At 33.5% G+C, this 22,289-nt stretch overlaps 1 long non-coding RNA gene across 1 annotated transcript; it reads right to left on the bottom strand.

Moving 5' to 3' along the window:
• Positions 1 to 11,575: 11,575 nt before the first annotated feature.
• Positions 11,576 to 12,494, bottom strand: LOC120092150. Its single transcript, XR_005485925.1, has 2 exons — positions 12,005 to 12,494; positions 11,576 to 11,829 (listed from the first exon to the last, which is right to left on the bottom strand). It is a non-coding gene; the product is annotated as an uncharacterized LOC120092150 (long non-coding RNA).
• Between the last annotated feature and the right edge of the window lie 9,795 nt (positions 12,495 to 22,289).

Raw genomic sequence — 22,289 nt, 5'->3', positions numbered from 1 at the left:
GGTAATAAAATTGGTTTATCACTTAGACATTGTAGGGTTAATTCCAATATAAACGCTATACTCGGAAAAATCACCTAGACTTAGGGTATGTTTAATTAGCCGGAATATATCTAAGTAAACATTTACCCAAAATCGTATAGAACACTTTAGTGGGAGATTAATAACATATGTGATATGTTGTTCCTAGCTCTCACGTCCCTAAGAGTTCACACCATGAGATCCATGCAACACTTCGTGTCACCCAGGAAGTGGCCTCCATTCGGAAAGTGTTTGCATGGATCAATATCAAGGTGAATAGGGGAAGTAGTTCATAGTAAGTAGGTGAAGGATGTGTATCAATGTGTTCTGCGGTCTCTTCCATTAGTTTGGACCGTGAGAGTCCTATGTTATGCCTGCTTGTCGACTTTATGGGATCTACACTAGTCGTTTTTACGACGATTATTCCCTTGGAGGGTTGTAACATAGGATTCGGAACAACTCAAACTCCAAGAATTGATAGGATTTCTTAGGTCGATTCTCAAATTTGACTCTCAAATTTGATAACATTATTGGGGCCGACCTCTAGGGTCTGAAAATGGCGGGTCACACTTACAAGAATTACTAAGAGTTAGTATATTCTAGACCAAAGAAACGATAGCTAAAATATCTATTGGAGTATGAGTTACTCTGGTAATAGTGATTAGCTGAGAATGTCTCAATTCAAAGGAGTAGCAGACTGCCCCTCGGTAGATGTTGCTCTAAACCTCTAAAGTACCGTTACAATAAGAATAATGATGGGTACATTATTATTTTTGCTAAACCTGATAATAGCAATTCACTAATAGAATTTTTTTTATATTTTCAGCATGACTAGCTCTTTAGTACAATTACTTGCTTTCAAGAAGCTTAATTGGGACAATTTAGCTACGTGGAAATCAAACTTGAACACAATACTGGTAATCGATGATCTTAGGTTTGTTTTAACTAAGGAATATCCTCCAAACCCCCGTTCAAATGCAAACGAAACTGTTCAAGATTCATATGACAAGTGGACAAGAGTGAATGAAAAATTCAGAGTCTACATTCTTGCCAGCATATCTGATATTTTGGCTAAGAAACACGATGGTATGCATACCGCTAAAGAGATTATGGAATCTCTGCAGGGAATGTGGACAACCATCATTCTCCCTTAGACATGATGCCATCTAATACGTATATAACTGTCGTATGAAAGAAAGGACCTCTGTTAAAAAACATGTCTTAGACATGATGGTCCATTTCAATGTGGCAGAAGTAAACGGAGTTGTCATGGATGAGAAAAGTCAAGTCAACTTTATTTTAGAGTCTCTTCTGAAGAGCTTCTTATAGTTCCGTACAAATGCGATGATACATAAGATAGAATATAACTTGACTACTCTTCTCAATGAGCTTTAGACTTATCATTCCCTCTTGAAATCTAAGGGACAGGAAGTGGAGGTAAATATTGCCACCACAAATAAAGTCAACAGAGGATTGTCCTTTAGGACAAAGTCTGACCCTTCTTCTTCTAAGAATAATAGTGTATCGATGAAGGGTAAGGGGAAAGGGAAAACTCCTACTGACCACAAAGGCAAGACTACAGTTGTAGATAAAGGAACATGTTTCTACTGCAGTGAAAATGGGTACTAGAAAAGAAACTACCCAAAGTACCTTGTAGAGAAGAAAGTCGAAAAAACAAAACAAGGAAACTAGTTTATGAAGAATGCTTATGGAAGACGAGATAACACTCAGGGTTTTAAGCAAGAGAGGTTATCTTAGAAAAATAAGTGGGAGTTTCTGAAGTTGTTATTCGGAGATAGATTCATTATATTAGATAATGTATTTTTTGTTTTTTAAATAACAAGAAATCTTATATCTATCTCTTGTTAACATAATTGCACAAAGTATCTTTTGATATAAATGAAGTGTTCATTAGCAAAATAAGTATTTTATTTATTTTACTAGAAAACAACTTACGTGTTAAAACCAACCAAGGCCATTTTAAATAAAACGAAAAACAAAAGGCAAAATGTTTCTTCGAGTACATTTCTTTGGCACTTAAGATTTGGTCATATTAATCTCAATAGGATTGAGAGGTTGGTTAAAAGTGTCATCTAAACTAGTTAGAAGACAACTTCTTACCTCTATGTGGTGAGTCTTGTCTTGAGGGTAAACTAATTAAAAGATATTTTACAAGAAAATGTCTTAGAGTCAAAGAACATTTAGAGCTTATGGATTTAGACTTCTATGGTTCGATGAATGTCAAAGCATGAGGAGGGTATGAACATTTCATCAGATGATTATTCAATATATGATTATGTTTACCTAAATTCATCATAGGTCTGAAGCACTTGAAACATTCAAGGTGTATAAGACTGAAGTTGTAAACTTGTTAGGTAAAACATTTAAGACACTTTGATCAGATCAAGATGGAGAGTACATAGACCTAGATTGCATGACTATTTGATAGAACATGAAATCCAGTCACAACTCTTTGCACTTGGTGCCTCAGTAGAACGGTGTATCGGGAAGAAGAAACGGAATCCTATTAGACATGGTTCAGTTGATAAGTGAGCTATGCTCAATTGCCTAATTAGTTTTGGGGATACTTAGTATAGACTGCTATATACTAACATAGTTTCCATTAAGAGGATTTTTGAAACTCCACATGAGTTATGGAGAGGTCGTAAAAGTTGTTTATGACACATAAAAGTTGTTTACATTATTTCAGAATTTGGGCACGACCGACACATGTGTTGGTGCAAAACCCCAAGGAATTGGAACGTTGTTAAATAGTATGGCTATCTTTAGGCTACCCAAAAGCCGAAAACATCTTCAACCCAAAAGAAAATAAAGTATTTGTATCAATCTTATGATAAGCTAGTATTGTGTTAAAGTTTCCGTAGAAGTTATAGAAAATCAACGTGTTGTTGATCAAGCGACCCTATAACAAAAGTTATTAGAACTAGTCAGATACATCTTTCTCAAGAGTTTAGAATGCTTCGATGTAGTGGGAGGATTGTGTGATAGCCTGACCATAACATGGGTTTACCAGAAATTCGTGTCATCGATATTTAATGATAGCAACGATAATCACCTCAAAGAGTTGAGGATATAAGATGCATTCTATATATATTTGAAGTTAGAAATATACTATATGTTGATTAGTTTACAAAGGTCCTCACGGCTAAAGTGTTTGAGGGTCACCTAGTGAATCTAGGACTACGATTTGCATAATCTAGAGCAATTGGGAGAAAAACCCATGGGTATATGATGCCTAGTGAAGACAAACATGGGTATGTGGTGCCCTAGTTTATTGAATTTCTCTCTAAAACTCAAACAACTCAACATTATGTGAATACACACTGGAGTTTTAGTCCAAGTGGGAGTTTGTTGGGTTTTATGTCCTAAAACTCGTGGTTTGTAAATAATAAACTTATTTTGTTATCAATAATTGAGGTTTTATTCAGTAAAGTTGTTATTGAATGTATGAATTGCTCATTTCGTTTTAGAAAGAACCTAAATCCAATAAACTTAGATCCATGGCTATTACATGAATACTTGGACTTTATGTAGTGACATAAAAGTGGATCAAGTTCGAGTAAATAGTCTAAAAAACCTTTAGTATATGGATAAGGCTGGGTACCTTATCTGGGGACACTATCAGATGCGGCCCATTTTGTATTTAGTACAAATAATATGATCCTGAATCATTCATGTGGAGACATGTGAATGGGGGCGTCCTGTGCAAAGAGTTCGTATAAGATTGGACCAAGAAATAAGTCATTCTTACTTTATAATGTTGTTTACTGTTTAAGACGAACTATTTCAAAGTGATGACCTAGGTAACTTGACCTCAATCCTAAGTAACTATGAACCCTTGTTTATTCGGGATTATCCTTAGATTTGCATGGGTGAGGGTTGGCTCAACAGCGTCAGCTCAATAAGCTTCCCATTTCAGGGGTAAGACTAGATAGATAGTGGAAGACATAAGGTGCAAGACGGAATTCACTCCTACTCGCTTTTAGGGATAGTAGAGAGGTTGTTCCCTTAAGTGTTGACTTTGGGTCTTGAACAAGGGGCTCCACCCTCTCATTGGCCCAATAGGGACTCAGTTTAGTGATTGGATCACAAACTAATTGTTCATTAGAGGATTAGTGGGACTTAAGGAGCAATATGTAATCTCGGGGGTAAAACAGCTTTTGACCCAGCCGTTATTACGAACAACCTGTTAAGGGTGACTTACTGATTATGGTTATATCAAGTGGACAGAAATATATCTACAATGAGAGAAGTGAAACTACTGGGCTTTAGTAGAGTGAACCGGTAGTTAACGAATGTTAGTTAATTGGGTTTAAAGAGTTTAGCCGGTTAATCTCAGATCGTTGGAGGCTATGATCTGTAGGTCCATAAGGTCTCCTTACTAGCTCATATCAGATTAAATCTTAAAACAGTGTAACGAACGAATTTGAAGTGTTCGAATTCAATTTTTGGAGCAAAGCGTTAAATATATATGATATATTTAACCTAATATTTAATTGTGAATTACACGTAAAGAGAGAGAACATATGAGATATTTAAATAAGATTTAAATATTAAGATTATGAATAGAGATTCATATTGATTGGGATTATTGTTGGATTTAATATTAAATTAAATTAACTAATTGTTTAATTTATTGTTTAATATTAATTTAATTTTAAAATTAATTATTAGAATTAATTTTGAAATTAAATAGAATTAGTCAAATTGCAATAAAAGTCAAAATAGTTGACTATGTCAAAATTGCATCAAAAGTCAAAATTGTTGACTATGTAAAAAATGCAATGAAAGTCAAAATATTGACTTTTGAGTTTGAAAGTCAAAAAGTCAAAATGGTTGACTTTGGAATTTTAGAGTCAAACTTTGACCTTTGACCAAGTTAGTGGAAAGATCCAATAATTTTGAGTGGGAAATTCCACTATTTGCATTACTAAATATTGTTTTCAATTGAAGACACTTATCCCACTAATCCCACTTTGCGTTAGTGGATTTTTTAGTGTCAAATTCTCATCAAACTCAAAATTGCATGTATTGCATGAAATGGCCTATAAAAAGAAGAGTTTTATGAATTTTAGCTCTCTTGGCCAAATGGACTTTTATGAGATTGTTTGATAATCTTAAACTATTTTCTCTCAAATCTTTAACCTTTTCCTCTCCAAATTAGTCACTCACTGGATCCCATCATCCCGTTCTAAGGTCGAAAAATAGTCGGGAAGACTCTCGTGGGGTGGTCTACAAACCATCCGTGAGGAGATTGGAGTTGATTTGGAAAAGTTTTGAGACTACAAAAGTTAATATCTTCTATCTCTTTGTTCTTAATTTAATTGCATGCTTATTCTTTGAAATTAACATAATTAGAGTATTTTACATCCATTTTTTCTTCCGTTGCACATGTGTTCATTCCATCAATTCCGACCCCTATGATCAGGCCTCAGAGGGATGGTTGCTCTAAGACGATACACCAGCGGACCATAGGAATCTTACAATGTAACCTAATGGCAGAGACCGTATGATATGTTGACACAAATTTCTCTCCCACTTACTATAAACACTTTCCTCATTCATCTTATTATTGGCCCATGCCAACACTTTCCGAAGGGAGGCCGCGCCCAGAGCGACACGAAGCCGAGCATGGATCACACGGTGTGAACTCTTCGAGACTTGAGAGCTGAAATTTTGATATATCACATATACCAACTTTCTATCATTAAAGTATTCTAATATTTTATTAGGATTTTATTATATTTAGTTAAAATCCGACTAATGAATTTATCTAAACCCTTTAAATTTGCTCAATATAACATTTATATTGAATAATTTAACAATACTTGACTTCTTTTGTTAAACTCTTTTCATAAAATCAATCATTTATTGCATGCTTATAAAATATTTGCCCAATTCACTTTCCAGGTCGGCTTCCAGGTGGGGATGTTCTATTTCCGTCAACTTAAATACCCCTTCTTAGACATAACCTTCCTTAGAACAAGATCCCTTATGGGCAATTATTTTATAAATTTAATCTTTTATTGAAATTCATTTTAATCCAATTAAAACAAATTAAAAAGCTACCTATTCCTAATCCCATTAGAAATAACAAGATCAATTTAAACCATTTAAAATTAAATTTGCACCTATATTTGCATGCAATATTGTTTATAAAATTTAATTTATATCATTAAAACTATAACTCTTTATATTTTAATGAATTATTACAAACTATAAAATATCAAGAATTCACATACTCATTCCACTATTTTATAATAACAATTTTAATATATAGTATGATGCATGGACATGCTTAGATTAATCATACACCACTAACATAACATTTATATTATGATGCATGAGCATGCTAATTCAATCATACATCTATAAAATATAACCCTTTATATTTTATTATGATGCATGTATATGTTTATTCTAAGGTGAGTATTTTTTAATCTATGACATACAATATATAATATAAATTCAAAAAATAATTTAAAACATCTATCCAATGCATAATTAAATTAATCAACAAAAAATAGACTAATTTTGGCACCCTAATGCAAAATTAATTGATTAAATTAATATAACTATTATATTAATTTAATTAATAAAAAAATAAAATTACTTAAATGAGTTAGGTAAAAAACTTAGCTCAAATCGCCTCACGCACACGTCATCATGATCCTTGTTGAAACTTGGAGCATTATAATGCTAAGGGCAGAATTGTAATGCTATGACTACTGTGCATTGCTTCTGCCTTTCAGCGTTGCAACGCTGCAATAGTAGTGTCGCAATGCTGATCGGTATAACACTCTCGTTCTGCACATTTTTTGCTTCAAACTTGCCCCGAACACCTCCATTTCTTCTCGATCTCCTCAGCAACTGTTGCTCTATTGATCGACACGAACTTACAGACTCAAAGCAAGAATTAAATTGCCCAAAAAATACAACAGGCCCTTACAATTTAATCAAATTAAAAGGAAATCTAGTGCCAAAATCGAAAACATCTAATTTTGCAAACCAACATTCCAACATTCTATAATGCAGAATATGAAACCCACCTTTAAACGATTTTGTTTCAGAAAATACAAAGAACGAAGATGCAAGGAATAGGCTCTGATACCAATTAACGAGGGATCGAATTTCGCAGCAAAAGCGTTCTGTTAAAATGCCTTACATCTCGCAAATCGATTTTACATTAAACAAAATCATTATACAAAACAAAATATAATAAACATATAAATTAGCATGCATTAGGGAAATGATTAGAACGATTCTTACCTTTGTAAATTCCCAAGTGCCACGAACAATCCTCTCCTAGTTCCAACGAGCGGATCTCCAAGATCTTGATCACGAACAATTTCAAACACTACCACGAGAGTAACCTTATTATTCTTTGGGATTATAATAGAGGGATAGGTGGTATCCAACTATTGGAGAGGAGAGGAGAAAAGGATTTTGTAGAGTAGATTCTCTTAGAGAAAATTCTGCACAATAACACTAGAGTATTGTGTATTGTCAGTCTTTCTCTTTGGTGAGAATGTGTGTCTCCCAAAGGGTCATAGGGAGGTCTTTATATAGAGAAAGAGTCAAACCCTTTCTTAATATTCTCATTTTCTATAATTAATTAAATAACATTTATTTAATTAATTAGTCTAATTAAATAACGCTTATTTAATTTTAATTTGTACAATAATTAAATAACTACTTATACATTAAACCCAATTTAATGTATATATATTTAATTATCATATACATCCCATGTATATGTGTGAAACCCCTCTATTAATTAATTATTTATGAATTTAATTCACTTGAATTTTATTCAAATATTACTTTCCAATTTAATTGTAGACTATATCCATAATTAATTATATATTAATCACATTAATATATAGTTCTTCAAATTAATTTGAACAATTCAAATTATCCCTCTTAAGTATCCTCTAGTCAGTTAACGAGGGGACCTGGTGGACCTGTAGATCAGAAGCTCTAACGATACGAGATTAATGGCTAAACTCATTAACCAAATTAATCAATATTCGTTAATTATGGGTACACTTCACTAAAGACCCACAACTACACTCTTTTCATTACAAATATATTTCTGCGTCCACGAATATAGACCAATACTAGCAAGTTAGTCCTGTTCGTTACATCAAATTACTGTTTTACCCTTGGGTTATCTTTGACTCCTTAAGTATCAGTGTTCCTCTAATGAACAACATGTTTATGGTCTAACCAATAAAACAAAAAACCCTCTCATGCCAATAAGAGAGTAGAGCCCTTTGTTTAAGTCCTGGAGACATCACTTAAGGGAACACTCATCTATTTACCCTTAAGGTGGGAAGGAGCGAATTCCATCTTGTATAATTATGTTCTAGATATCCACTTGGTTTTGTCCCTAAAATGGTAGGCTTATTGGTTTGGTAATCTAGCTACCCTCACCTATACAAATCGAAGGACAATACCTCGTGAACAAGAGTTCATAATATACTCAGGATTAAGACTAAGTTGCCTAGGTTATCCTATTGAATTAAAAACCTAACTAGTTAACGGTGTTACATCTAGTGGTTACTATTTTGCGGTCCAGTCTTATGCAAACTCATTGCATAGGATACACCCACTCGTGTATCACCTATACGAACGCGTTGGATCATAACATTTGTATCAAATACAAAGTGGGTTGTATCCATAGTTTTACCAGGATAAGGTTCCCAGCCTTATCCTTATATTATAAACCCTTTAAATTGTATCTTGAACATTGATCCATATACGTCTCCACATACAGTTCAAGATTCATAACACAACCTTGGATGTCAGTTTATTGAATTTAAGGTTATTAAGACATAATAGACAACAATACAAACGATAACATTTATTGATTTAACATTCATAACTCTTTATTAACGACACTCAATTAATAACATTTACTATCTACGAGTTTTAGGGCATAAAACCCAACATTATTAATAAGTGTAAGTTTAGTGTTTTTGTGTGTTTGTGGAAGGGTGGGTGTGAATTGTTAGAAATTTGGGCTTGTTTGGTGTCTTAGGATTGTTTATAAGACTAATTAAAGTTGGTTGATAATATAATCTAATATCTCAACTTAATTATATTGTAGGTAAATTTGATGCTTTGGAGGTGCTTTTGGGGGTCACAAGCTACATGTAAACACACTTCTCTTGTATTCTTTATATATGTATGAAGGAAATCGAACTCGAAATTTCCATGAGCAGCAGAAAATAGATTATTCCAAATTACAATCATATATGAACATTACAATTACAGTCGTAAACAAAACATATAGTTATGCAATCAATACAGAAATTACAGCATGAACAATACAAATGAACAAGGATAAATGCTACAAAAGTTTGTTGACTCATCTCCATACTCCTTGCTCATGAATGCTCGAACACAGCAACCTCGAACGTTTGAACAACATGACTGCAACACTGCACGAACACTTCATGCTCGTCCTCAGCGATCGCCTCGGTCATGAGCACTCCAACAAGAACACGAACGAGCTCCACAGAACTTCGACGGTGTCGAGTTGAGTATGACACCACTAAAAAGGTTACCTTGGTATTCTCGGTGTGAGAATCCAGAAGGTGGACTCTGTGTGGACTTGGAATGAGACAGACGAAGGAGGAATGAACAATCGTGTACACGATTGGGCAAGTGGGAGAAGATAGAAACCTATCATATAGGACGATGCCCAATCGTTTAGCTAAAGCTAAGCGACCGTCTAGCAAAAGCTAAGTGATCGTTTAGCTCATTGTTTAGCTCAGGTCTGTCGCCTACAAAATACTACACGATCATTTACTTTGCTTAGTAAATCGGTATTTACTTGACAACTTTCATGAGTTTTCTTTTTCGAGAGAAAACTCAAAACAATTTTTTCAACAAAACTTACTAAAATTAGGAAAATAATTTTCCTTTTATCTCACGGTTACCATGAACCACCAATAACCTCCCACTCAATTGGTTATTAGAGAAAAAAATTTAATTATCTAATAATTGATATATTAATAAATATAAATGATAACCAACTTATCATATTATATTTATAACTATAGTTTCACCTCATGAAACATATAAACCATAGTTCTTTTTCTATTCTATGGTACTTAATGTAAATCTGATTTACATTAATCCTCTACTAGATATATCTCATACATCATACCGATTAATCATATTATAAATCAAAATATCTCTTGTCAATTTGAACATTTCAAATCAACACCAAGAACTGATCCTCAACTGAATCCATTAAGCTACCAAAGGGACCTTATGAACCTGTAGCTCGAAGCTCCAACGGTACGTGAATAACTGACTAAACTTTTTAGTCACGGGATCCACCATTCGTTAACTGCCAGGTACTCCACTAAAGACCGATAGCTGAACTCTCCTTACCACAGATATATTATGTGTCCATCTTAACCAATCAGTAGTGTGACCCCTTCACATATCACTCATATGTACAACTCGACCAATAACCGTTATGCCCTTGTAGTTACATCTAACTCTTTAAGTACCACTGATCCTTCTAATGCACATAAGTCATAGTTCTACTATGACTGAGTCTTCTCTTCCAAAGAGAAGTTGTGGCCACTATGTTCAAGCCTCGGAATCAGCCCTTAAGGAGTAATCTCTCTACTTATCCCTACTTTAGGAAAGGAATGAATTCCATCTTGTGGATTGAGTTCCCAGCTCCCAGATCAGACAAGTCCCCAGAAAGGTAGGCATGTTGAGTTGGCAATCTGACCACTCTCACCTATACTAATCAAAGGACCGCACTCAAGGGCAGGAGTTTCCTAAAACACTCAAGATTGAGGTCGTGTCACCTATGGTCATTTAGGTGAGATGCAAGTCTCTAGTATCAACGGCATTATATACAGAGTTCTAATCATCTCGTGGTCCAGGTCTTATACAAAGAATTTGTATAAGACACCTCCGCTCGCACGTCTCCACATGAATGGTTAGGAACTACCATCTGTAGTAGTTTACAACATTTAAAAACCTCTACAAAGGGGTCGTATCCGTAGTGTCACCATGATCAGGTATCCCACCTTAATACTTATACTACAGTCCTATTTAAGTTATCACTTAAGGCATGATCTACTTGTATATCACATATACATGTTTAAGTTTACATAAGATAACCAAGGAGCTTTGTTTATTGGATATGAGTAAATGCCAGAATTAAATAACACTTATTTTATTCATCAAATAATGTGTATCTTTACAAAACAACGAGACTTTGGAAGAATTAGGACACCAATCCCAACAATGTAAATATTAATTATTCTCTAGTACACCTATCTCTCTTATATGTAACAACAATATTAACAACAATTTTGGTTGCTTTTTGAATGTATGTGAAAGCTTTTCCTTTGCTTAATTATTATTGATTTGGGTTCTAAATTTTAGGTTATGAAGATCAACATTAAAAATATGTAACGACCCAAATAATGGGATCTGGACCGTTACTATATACATGCATAAATCTCAAAAATGGTATTTTTCACAAAATTTAACTAAATTCAAAAGAATGAAATAAATTTTTATCGTATAAACCTATAAAAAGAACATAAAATCGTTGTTCGGGGCACCTATAACTTTAACTAAAAATAAACTAAATAGAAAAAAGCCAAATGAAATATTACAAGAATTTGAAGGTTTAATTACAAAACTAAAACTCGCAAATATAAGAAAAACATATGCGGAAGCGTTGTCAAATCCCAAGGCCCGGTCATAGATTCTTCTTGTCATTTGTCGTTCTATCCTTTCCTTTACCTAAAAGAATATAGAGAAAATGGTGAGTATAAAAATACTCAGTAAGTAATGATTGAACGTATAAGCATACAACGGAAGCAATCAGAATCAATAAGCACTCTAATGACATTTAATTTGAGTTCTAAAAGCATGCATGAACACAACTTCAAAGAAAAAGAGTTTCAAGAACTTATACCTTTGAAGAAATCCTCTTGATCCTTGCTCTTCTCTACGAATTGGGCTTCAAATCAATAATGAACCACCAAGAGAGTCTTCTCTACTATTTTCCAACTTGGATTTGAGTGGTAGAACTCAAAATTGATGGGAATTGAGTAAGGAAAGAGGAGGGTTTGGAGAGTAGTCAAATAAAAACCAAGAGAGTAGAATCTCCATTAAGTTCAGCATGCAACCTCAGTCTTAATCACCAAAATTGAGCTTTTATGTATCAAATACATGCAAATACTAAGAGATTGAACTCATTGACACATCAAAGAGCATTAAGGAGTGGTCTAGGTGTCTAAATTGTGTTGAATCCACCAAGCATTCAAAATCTTGGAAATCTCCATTATCAAAATTGTTTTTCAATTTTTAATTGATCTAATTTCAAATTAATCAAATTCAAAAGTTCAATTTGAAAAATAATTTGATTTTAATTAATTGAAAAAATTTAATTAATTAAATAATCATTTAATATCAAATATTAAATTAATTAAATACCTATACATGAATCCTATTCATGTAATTAATATTTAAATCATCATTTAAATATTATTAAACTCTCCAATTTTGTTTAATTTCAATAAATTACACATTAATTATATCGAATATAACTATCCAAACTTTAATTTGAAATTGAACAATTCAAATCTAAATCTTAATTTTAAATTTGAATACTTCAAATTGAATTCCTAAAATGAATTTGAACACTTCAAATTCACTCAATATACTAATTCAAGATTTACGAGCTAGTAGAGGGACCTTATGGACCTACAGATCATGAGCTCCAACAATTTGAGATTAATTGGCTAAATTCTTTAAACTGAATTAATCAATATTCGTTAACTATTGAGTCATACCACTATAGCTCAATAGTTGCACTCTCCTCACCGTAGATATTTTTCTGTCCACTTGATTTAATCATAACCAGTAAGCCGCCCCTTCATAGATTGTTCGTAATTATGGCTGGGTCATGTTGTTTTACCGCCAAAATTACATCTTGCTCCTTAAGTTCCACTGACCTCTAATGAACAATTGGTTTGTGATCCATTCACTAAACTGAGTCCCTCTCGGGCCAATGAGAGGGTGAGACCCCTTGTTCAAGACCTGGATTCAGTACTTAAGAGAACAACCTTTCTACTATCTCTAAATCGGGTAGGTGTGAATTTCGTCTTGCACCCTATGTCCCCGGGAGACTAATTGAGTTGACGCTATTGAGTTAATCCTCACCTATGCAAATCTAAGGATAATCCCGGATAAACAGGAGTGAATAGTTAGCTCAAGATTAAGGTCGAGTTACCTAGGTCATCGATTTGAAACAGTCCATCTTAAATAGTAAACAACGTTATAAAATAAGAGTGACTTATTTCTTGGTCCGATCTTATGCAAACTCATTACATAGGATGCCCCCGCTCCACATCCAAAAGTGTTACCGAAATAAGGCACCCAACCTTATTCATATACTAAGACCGTTTTAGCTATTTACTTCAACTTGATCATCTTTATGTCACCACATAAAATTCAAGTATTCATATAATATCATAGATCTTAGTTTATTAGATTTAGTCCTTACAAGCGCAATTTACATATTCAACAATAGTTTTATTGAATAATCATCAATAGCATCTTTATTACTAATAGAAAATGTTTAACATTACAAACTGCGAGTTTTAGGACATACAACCCAACAAGTGACCCACTAGGTGTATATGTTTGCTTTCCTATCAAGACAAATGTGTGCATCCCGACATAAGCATAGGTGTAGGCATAACGGGTGAACCCGAAGGCACGCTTTCATAGGTAGTGGCTCCAAAGACTCACCAAATCATAAATATAGGTGGCGATCCATAAGGACGCCAAAACATATACAAGGGATGTATATTGTTTGATAGGAGTGCTAACAGTAACCATCAATCTATCATGCATCATATAACATCCAAATTTCATATCGAGTCATATCATATTTTAATAATCACAGTAGCATAACTCATGAGTTTCCAAAACAGTCTCAACAATCATATATCAGTCAACCATGGCAGAATATTCCATCACAATAGAAACATGCTTACCGTGTATTCACAGTCTTAACATTAACTTAAGGTTCAAGGGCGAACCGGTAGTAAATCACTTACCTCAAGGCAAACCAGCCCCTTGCTTTGAGTAACACTAAGAATCAACCTGAAACAACGACAACTTAATATTAGCTCCTACCTTAAAACTTCCAATCCAAAATTCACTTTAAAAAATTCCTCACCGCTTACCTAAATGTCGTCGGAAAACACCACAATCTGACAGCTTGCTTAATCACCCCAAAATCCCGAATCCAACTTCTTGGCCAACACTTAATTCAATATTATTGGGCATTCCAAAACCACCCAAAACACCCAAAACTTACCCAAATCTCAGGATTCCGCTGACCGGAAAAGGGAAAGACAAGGATAGAGGCACGAACAAATGAACAAACGATGGCTGGGCTCGAGCGGCGGCGTCAAATTCGTCAATGACGGGACTTTCACAGAGAGAACCGAGCGGACCGTGACCGATGGATGAGGCTAGCGGCGTTGACTAGAACAACGTTGGACGCGACTGGTTGGATGCGATGAGTGGATCAATGTCAATCGTCGGGGCTGGCAGCGATCGAGCGGTGGCATCTTCTGGTCGGGCGATCGAGCAGGAACTCGTCTGGGGCTAGCATACAGCAAGGGCACCGCACATAAGAGAGAAAAACCTTGGGGGAGGGGGTGTTTAGCTGTGCGTTCACGGGAGAATAAGGGGAATTTTTTTCTAATTTTCCTTTTTCTTTCCTTTTTCTTTTTCTTTTTCTTTCTTACACTTAAATGAAATCTTAACCTCAAATATATATAATATTTTTTTTTCCTTTTCTTATTCAAATTCCAAATTTCTCTTTTTTTCCCCTCTTAAATTCCAAAGCCCTCTACTATTTAACCCTAATAAAATCAAATCCAACATCTCAAATTTTCCCTAAAATTTCCCTCCATTATAAATTAAAACTTCCACCACTTAATAGAATTGAATTATCTTATTATAATAATCCAATTGTAAGCCAAATGTAATTCCAATTGATTTAAAATAATTAAATTGAAATTAGTGTAACCAATTAATTAAACCTTGAGTTTCAATCCATTTATCCAAATAAAAATGAAATGAAAATTACAAGAAATTTTTGGGTATTACATGATAATTAAATTAATTATAAATATTCCAAAAAAAAAAAGAATCTCACGACAGTTAAACACCTCATTGGGAGATTAATGAGCAATTCAGACATAATGAACTCTCGACGTTAGTAGCCACCCCGTTGGGAGTTTAAACTAACTCCCGACGTTGTACATACGCCGTCGAGAGTTAGTTTAAACTCTTGATGGGATGGTGACCGACATCAGGAGTAAGTCTTCCGACGAGGTTTTCCTGACCATACTCCCAACGACGCCAATGGTGTCAAGAGATGATTCTCGACGTGCTTTTGGCCATTTTCGACGATGTTAGGCGTCAGGAGAGTACCTTTTTCTTGTAATGCGTGACATTTCCAATTTTCAATTTACAAAATAAATTTGAATACTTCAAAATTAAAGTTTTAGGTCAAATAGGTGCAATTGATGTTAACGGGACGTGGCTGAGATGTGACTCTTCTATAGTATTTTTCTATTGAGCCAAATAGATGCAATTGATGTCAATTTGGTGATCACATATCCAAATAGTGCACCAACTATTCCATTTGTATGTGTAAAAGAAAAATAAAATTTGTGTTTGCCTTCTTATTTCATGCAATCCAAGTTGGAGAAAAGCAAAATAATAATAATAATAATAATAATAATAATAACAACAACAACAAAAATAATAATAAATTTAATTCAATGGAAATGATTATACGACAAAACATTGCATCATTCTGTGTATGAGAGCAACTTTGGTGATAGATATGTAAAAACATTAAAATAAAAATTGTTGCATTATTACAATATTGAAATATTAACATATTTATTCGATAATTTGGTTAGTAACTCAAATTTTGTCTCATTATACTGTATGTATACATGGAAACATTAAAATAAACATTCTTACATTATCTAACTTCTAAAAGTTTGTGCTAACGAAAACAAAATTGTACAATATTTATTTATTACATGTTAAAAAATTATTATTTAAAAAATAATTAAAACTACAAGATTTCATGTGATGGAGTTAGATACAATTAAAGGAAAAATTCAGGATCATTAAGCACTCTAATTCATCAATTTTAGCAAATTAGTAAGCATGTTCATATCAGAAAAATAGGGTTTTAAGAATTACTTTTGAAGACCTTCTTCAAACTTCAAATTTAACTTGATTCTCCTTAGCAATTTGTAGTAGACCACCATTTGATCTTCCCTACTATTCTCTTGGACCTTAGATTGGTTGGGAATCAAAATGAGTTGAATTTAAGGGGAAAAAGAGAGAGAAGTCTGGTTTTCTGTGTAAATATGAAGAACTCTTCTTCAACAGAATTTTTCAACAAAAATCACTTGCATGACTTACTTCTCAACTCAAATTTGCTGAGTTTTATTCAGCCTCTTCATGCAATCACATTGCATTATTTGAAGGCAACAGCTACTTAGTCAAATTTGAGTAGAATTGAGTGAAAGATGTTGTGTTATTGCAAGTCGGGAGTCAACATTAATTCATTAGTTAATCTAAAATTTTATTAATTTTACAAAAAATTAATTCAATAATTAATTTTTAAATAAAATTAATAATTAACTAAACAATTTAATTAATTCTATTAATTTAATATCAAATATTTAATTAATTAAACACCAATTCCACAACCATGAATCCCTATTCATGTACTTAATATTTAAATCGAAGTTAAATATTATTCAATTCTCCAGTTTCGTTTAATTCGATAATTAAACGTGTAATTATATCGTTCCTTTAATTCGAATTTGAATATTTCAAATTAAACTCATCATTCTGTTCTAAGGTTTAATCCATTTGTGAGCTAGTAGGGGGACCTAATGGACCTACAGATTGTGGGCTCCTATGTTCTAAGATTAATTGGCTAAACTCTTTAAATTGGACTAATCAACATTTGTTAACTACCGGATTACTTCACTAAAGCCCAGTAGTTGCACTCCCCTCACTATAGATATAATTGTGTCCACTCGATATGACCATAATTAGTAAGTTTACCCTTCACAGGTTGTTTGTAATAACGGTTGAGTCAATAGTTGTTTTACCCCCGAGATTACCTCTTGTTCCTTAAACTTCACTGATTCTTTAATGAACAATTAGTTTGTGATTCAATTAGCATATCAAGTCCTTATCGGGCCAATGAGAGGGTGGGACCCCTTGTTCAAGATCTGGAGTCAGCACTTAAGAGAACAACCTCTCTATTATCTCTAAAAATAGGTAGGAGTAAATTCCATCTTGCACCTTATGTCCCCAGCTATCTACCTGATCGTACCCCTAAAATGGGAGGCTTATTGAGCCAACACTATTGAGCCAACCTTCACCCATTCACGAATAAACAGGAGTTCATAGTTAGCTAAGGATTAAGGTCAGGTTACCTAGGTCGTCGCTTTGAAATAGTCAGTCTTAAACAGTAAACATCATTATAAAGTAAGAGTGACTAATTTCTTGGTCCGATCTTATACAAACTCTTTGTACAGGACACCCCCACTCGCATATCTCCATATGAACGAATTAGGATCACTTCGTTTGTAGCAGTTCACAAAAATTGTAACATCTATAAAGTGGGTCATATCCGATAGTGTTACTAGATAAGGTCCAACCTTATTCGTATACTATAAATCATTTTGGCTATTTACTTGAACTTGATCCACTCTTATATCTCCACATAAAGTTTAAGTACTCATGTAATAGCCATATATCTTTTAGTTTATTGGATTTTGATTATTTCTAAAACAAAAGAGTAATTCATGCATTCAATAATAAACTTATTCAATCAATACTTCAATAACATTTTTATTGATCAGCAGAATAAATTTATTGTTTACAAACCACGAGTTTTAGGACATAAAACCCAACAAACTCTCATTTGGACTAAAACTCCAATGGTAACACATATATGTATACATAATATTGAGTTTTGAGTTTTTAGAAAGAAATACAATAAACTAGGGCATCACATGTTGGATTCAAGAAGCAAGCAGAGGAAGTAAAACGGGACCACTAGATATTCTAATTCATTAATTTTGACTTCAAACTAAGTATGCTCATAAATTAAAAACAGAGTTTCAACACTAACCTTTGAAGTACCTTTGATTCATAATCTTCAGTTGTAATCTCCTTCTTCTTTGGATGCGAACCACCACAAGGTCTTCCCTACTATTCTCTTGGAGCCTTAGATTGAGTTATGAGACTGAAAACAAGCTTGAATCAAAGGAAATTGGAGAGGAGGTTGCTGGTTTTACACAGTGTGAAGAACACTTCTGTAGACACAAATTCTTGACCCTCAGCAACGACTGCACTCTGTCTTTTCCACTCAAAATTCCAACCTTATATTGCATGACTTTCATGCAACTAACAGCCTTGCATGAATCACAGCTCATGCTTGAATTATTGAGCTAAAGAGGAATGAAATTGTGTATGAGTTGCTAGGAAGAAAAATGAGAAAATCCCACTTTTCTAATTTTCCTAATTTCTTCTTTTATTTTGATTTCTAAAATAAAAAAGCTATTTCAATTAAAAAAATGAAATTTTATTAATTTTACAAAATCAATTCAATAATTAATTTTCTAATAAAATTAATAAATTAATTAAATAATTTAATTAATCTTATTGATTTAATATCAAATATTAAATTAATTTGTCACCAATTCCATTACCATGAATCTTTATAAATGATTTTAATATTTAAATCATATTTAAATAATAATCGATTCTCCAATCCCGTTTAGTTCCAAAATTAAACGTGTAATTATATCACATATAATTATTAATTTTCTTAATTCTAATTTGAACGTTTCAAATCAATTTATCACGCTACTCTAAGGCTAATCTATTTATGAGCTAGTAGGGGGATCTAGTGAACCTATAGATCATGGGCTCCAACGATCCGAGATTAATTGACTAAATTCTTTACACCGGAACCCTCATTCGTTAACTACCGTGTCACTCCACTAAGCCCATAGTTGCACTCCCCTCACTGTAGATATATTGTGTCCACTCAATATAACCTTGATTAGTAAGTTAACCCTTCACAGGTTTTTCAAAATAATGGTTGCGTTAAAAGGCTGTTTTACCCCCAAGATTACCTCTTGTTCCTGAAGTCCCACTCATCCTCTAATGAACAATTGGTTTGTGATTTAATCATCAAACTAAGTCCCTCTCGGGCTAATGAGAGGGTGGGGTCCCTTGTTCAAGACCCGGAGTCAGTACTTAATGAAACAAGCTCTCTACTATCCCTGAAAGCGGGTAGGAGTGAATTCCATCTTGCACCCTATGTCCCCAGCTATCTACCCAGTCTTACCCCTGAAATGGGAGGTTTGTTGAGCCAACCCTCACTTATGCAAATCTAAGGATAATCCCGAATAAACAGGAGTTCATAGTTAGCTTAGGATTAAAATCAAATTACCTAGGTTATCGTTTTAAAATAGTCAGTCTTAAACAATAAACAACATTATAAAGTAAGAGTGACTAATTTTGTGGTCCAATCTTGTGCAAACTCATTGTACATGACGCCCCCACTCTTATGTCATCACATGTAAAAATTAGGATCACTTCGTTTGTAGCACTTTACAACTCTTTGTAACAACTACAGAGTGGACCGTATCCAATAGTGTTACTAGAATAAGGCAACCAACCTTATTCATATACTATAGATCATTTTGACTATTTACTTAAACTTGGTCCAGTTTTATGTCTCCACATAAAGTTCAAGTATAGTTATGGAACTTTTAGTTTACTAGATTTATTTGTAAAACGAAATAAGCAATTCATATATTCAATAATAACTTACTAAATTTTCAGAATAAGTTTATTGTTTACAAACTACTAGTTTTAGGACGTAAAACCCAACAAACTCCCACTTGGACTAAAACTCCAGTGGTAATATATATATGAATATATAATATTGAGTTTTTGAATTTTACAAAGAAATACAATAAACTAGGGCATCACATACCCATGGTTTGCCTTTAGGTATCATATACCCATGAGTTTTTCTACCACTTGCCCTAAGTTATATACCTTGTAGTCCTAATCTTACTAAGAGATTCTCAAACACTTTAGCCGAGAGAATCACTGTAAACACATTAATATACAATGGATTTCTTATTAAACTATATAGGGAATGCATCTTATTTGCACAACTCTTGTTTCTTGATACTGTCACCAAGACTTGATGACTCGAGTTTCCATTAAACCCAAATAATGGCTAGGAAGTCATACATTCCTCCCATTATATCAAGGTACCCTCAACTCTTTGAGTAAGATGTATTTGACCTGTCCAAACAACTTTTGCTTACAATGTCAACTTTAATTAATAACTCTTATTAATATACGCTTGCTCTTATGGAAACTAAATAATACATGGTGATCTCTTATACTTTTATAGGAAAATTTAGTGTTTGTCAACACAAACACTTGATTTTTATTTTACATGAAAAGTATACTACTTTTTGGATTGCTACAAATAGGCATGTTATTTGAACGGTATTCCAATACTTAAGGTTTCGACACTAACATATGTGCTGGATTTCTGAACTATGTAAATATCTTTTACATTTCATAAAAAACTTTTATGTGCTCTCCATATCTCATATGGTTTTTCAGAAATACCTTTAAGATTGAAATAATGTTCAAAACAATTAAGGCAACTAGGTGTAGAAAGTTCTGATTTGATTTCATGTTCTATCATAATAGCTATAGAAATCTCAAACTTTTTATATTCCTTACTTTGATCCAATCGAAGTATACTGGATTTTATTTTACCTAATACACTTTGAACCTTTCAAGTGTTCTGAACTTATAATATAGGTTAAATAATTGTTTGCCTTTATTGTTTGCTCGTTTTTAAATATCTAAATATTTGCAAATGGCTTTTAAATAGATTGGTTCTAATAGAAGTTGCTTTATAGTAGAACAAATATAACTTTTGCTAACGAACATTTCATTTATAATAAAAATTTTATACAATATGTTCTTTACAACAATATAAAATAACTTTCATTACAATAACAAAAGGTAAATTTTATCTTCTAACAGCAACTGTAACATCTCCCACTGGTCATTTTGAGATATGCTCCTATATACATAATCTGGAGTACTATCTCACAGCAAGTAACCCTCAGGAACTAGTTTCCTTGTTTTGCTTTCTCTGCTCTTTTTTTCACAAGGTATTGTGGGCAGTTTCTCTTCCACTACCCTTCTTCATTGCAGTAGAAACATTTTCCTTTATCTGCAGCATTTGCCTTACCCTTTCTGCCAGTAGTTTTCTTCTTCCCTTTCCCCTTATTTTTTTTTGCCGGAATATTTTTATTCTTTGAAGAAGAGGCAATATCAGGCTTTTTGAGGACAATCCTCTTTTGTTAGCAATAATAATGTTTACTTCTGATTCCAGTCCTTTAGCCCTCATCATGATCTAGTAAGTTTGTAGTTCATTAAGAAGCGTAGTCAAGTTATACTCTATTTTATTCATCAGTGTGTTCGTACAAAACTACAATAAACTCTTCAAAAGAGATTAAAAAATAAAACCAACTTGACTCTTATCATCAACGACAATACCGTTTACTTTTGCTACGTTGAAATGGACCATCATGTCCAGGACATGTTCTCTAATAGAGGCCCCTTCTTTCATATAGCAGTTGTAAACGTATTTGATAGCATCATACCTCAGGAAAAAGGACGGTTGTTAAAACATTCTATGCAGAGATTCCATTATCTCCCTGGCAGTACTCATGCTCTCGTGTTTCTTGGCCAATACATCGGATATGCTGGCAAGGATATAGGCACGGACTTTTTCATTAGCCCATATCCATTTGTTGTATGTATCCCGAACATTTCGGTTTGCATTTAAGCTAGGAATGGGAGGACACTCCTCTGTTAAAATGAACCGAAGGTCATCTATCACCAGTATAGTATTTAGGTTTGATTTCCATGTAGCATAGTTATCTCCAGTAAGTTTATCAGAAGCCAATAGTTATACTCGTCATTATGAAAATATAAACAAATTTAGTTAGAGAATTGCTTTTAAACCCAATCATGTTTTAGCAAAGTGATAATGTACCCAAAATTTCATTATT

The sequence above is a fragment of the Benincasa hispida genome, chromosome 1 (genome assembly GCF_009727055.1).
Source record: "Benincasa hispida cultivar B227 chromosome 1, ASM972705v1, whole genome shotgun sequence".
Lineage (NCBI taxonomy): Eukaryota > Viridiplantae > Streptophyta > Magnoliopsida > Cucurbitales > Cucurbitaceae > Benincasa > Benincasa hispida.
Note: the sequence above shows the minus strand (reverse complement) of the source record. Positions and strands in the feature narration are given on the sequence as shown.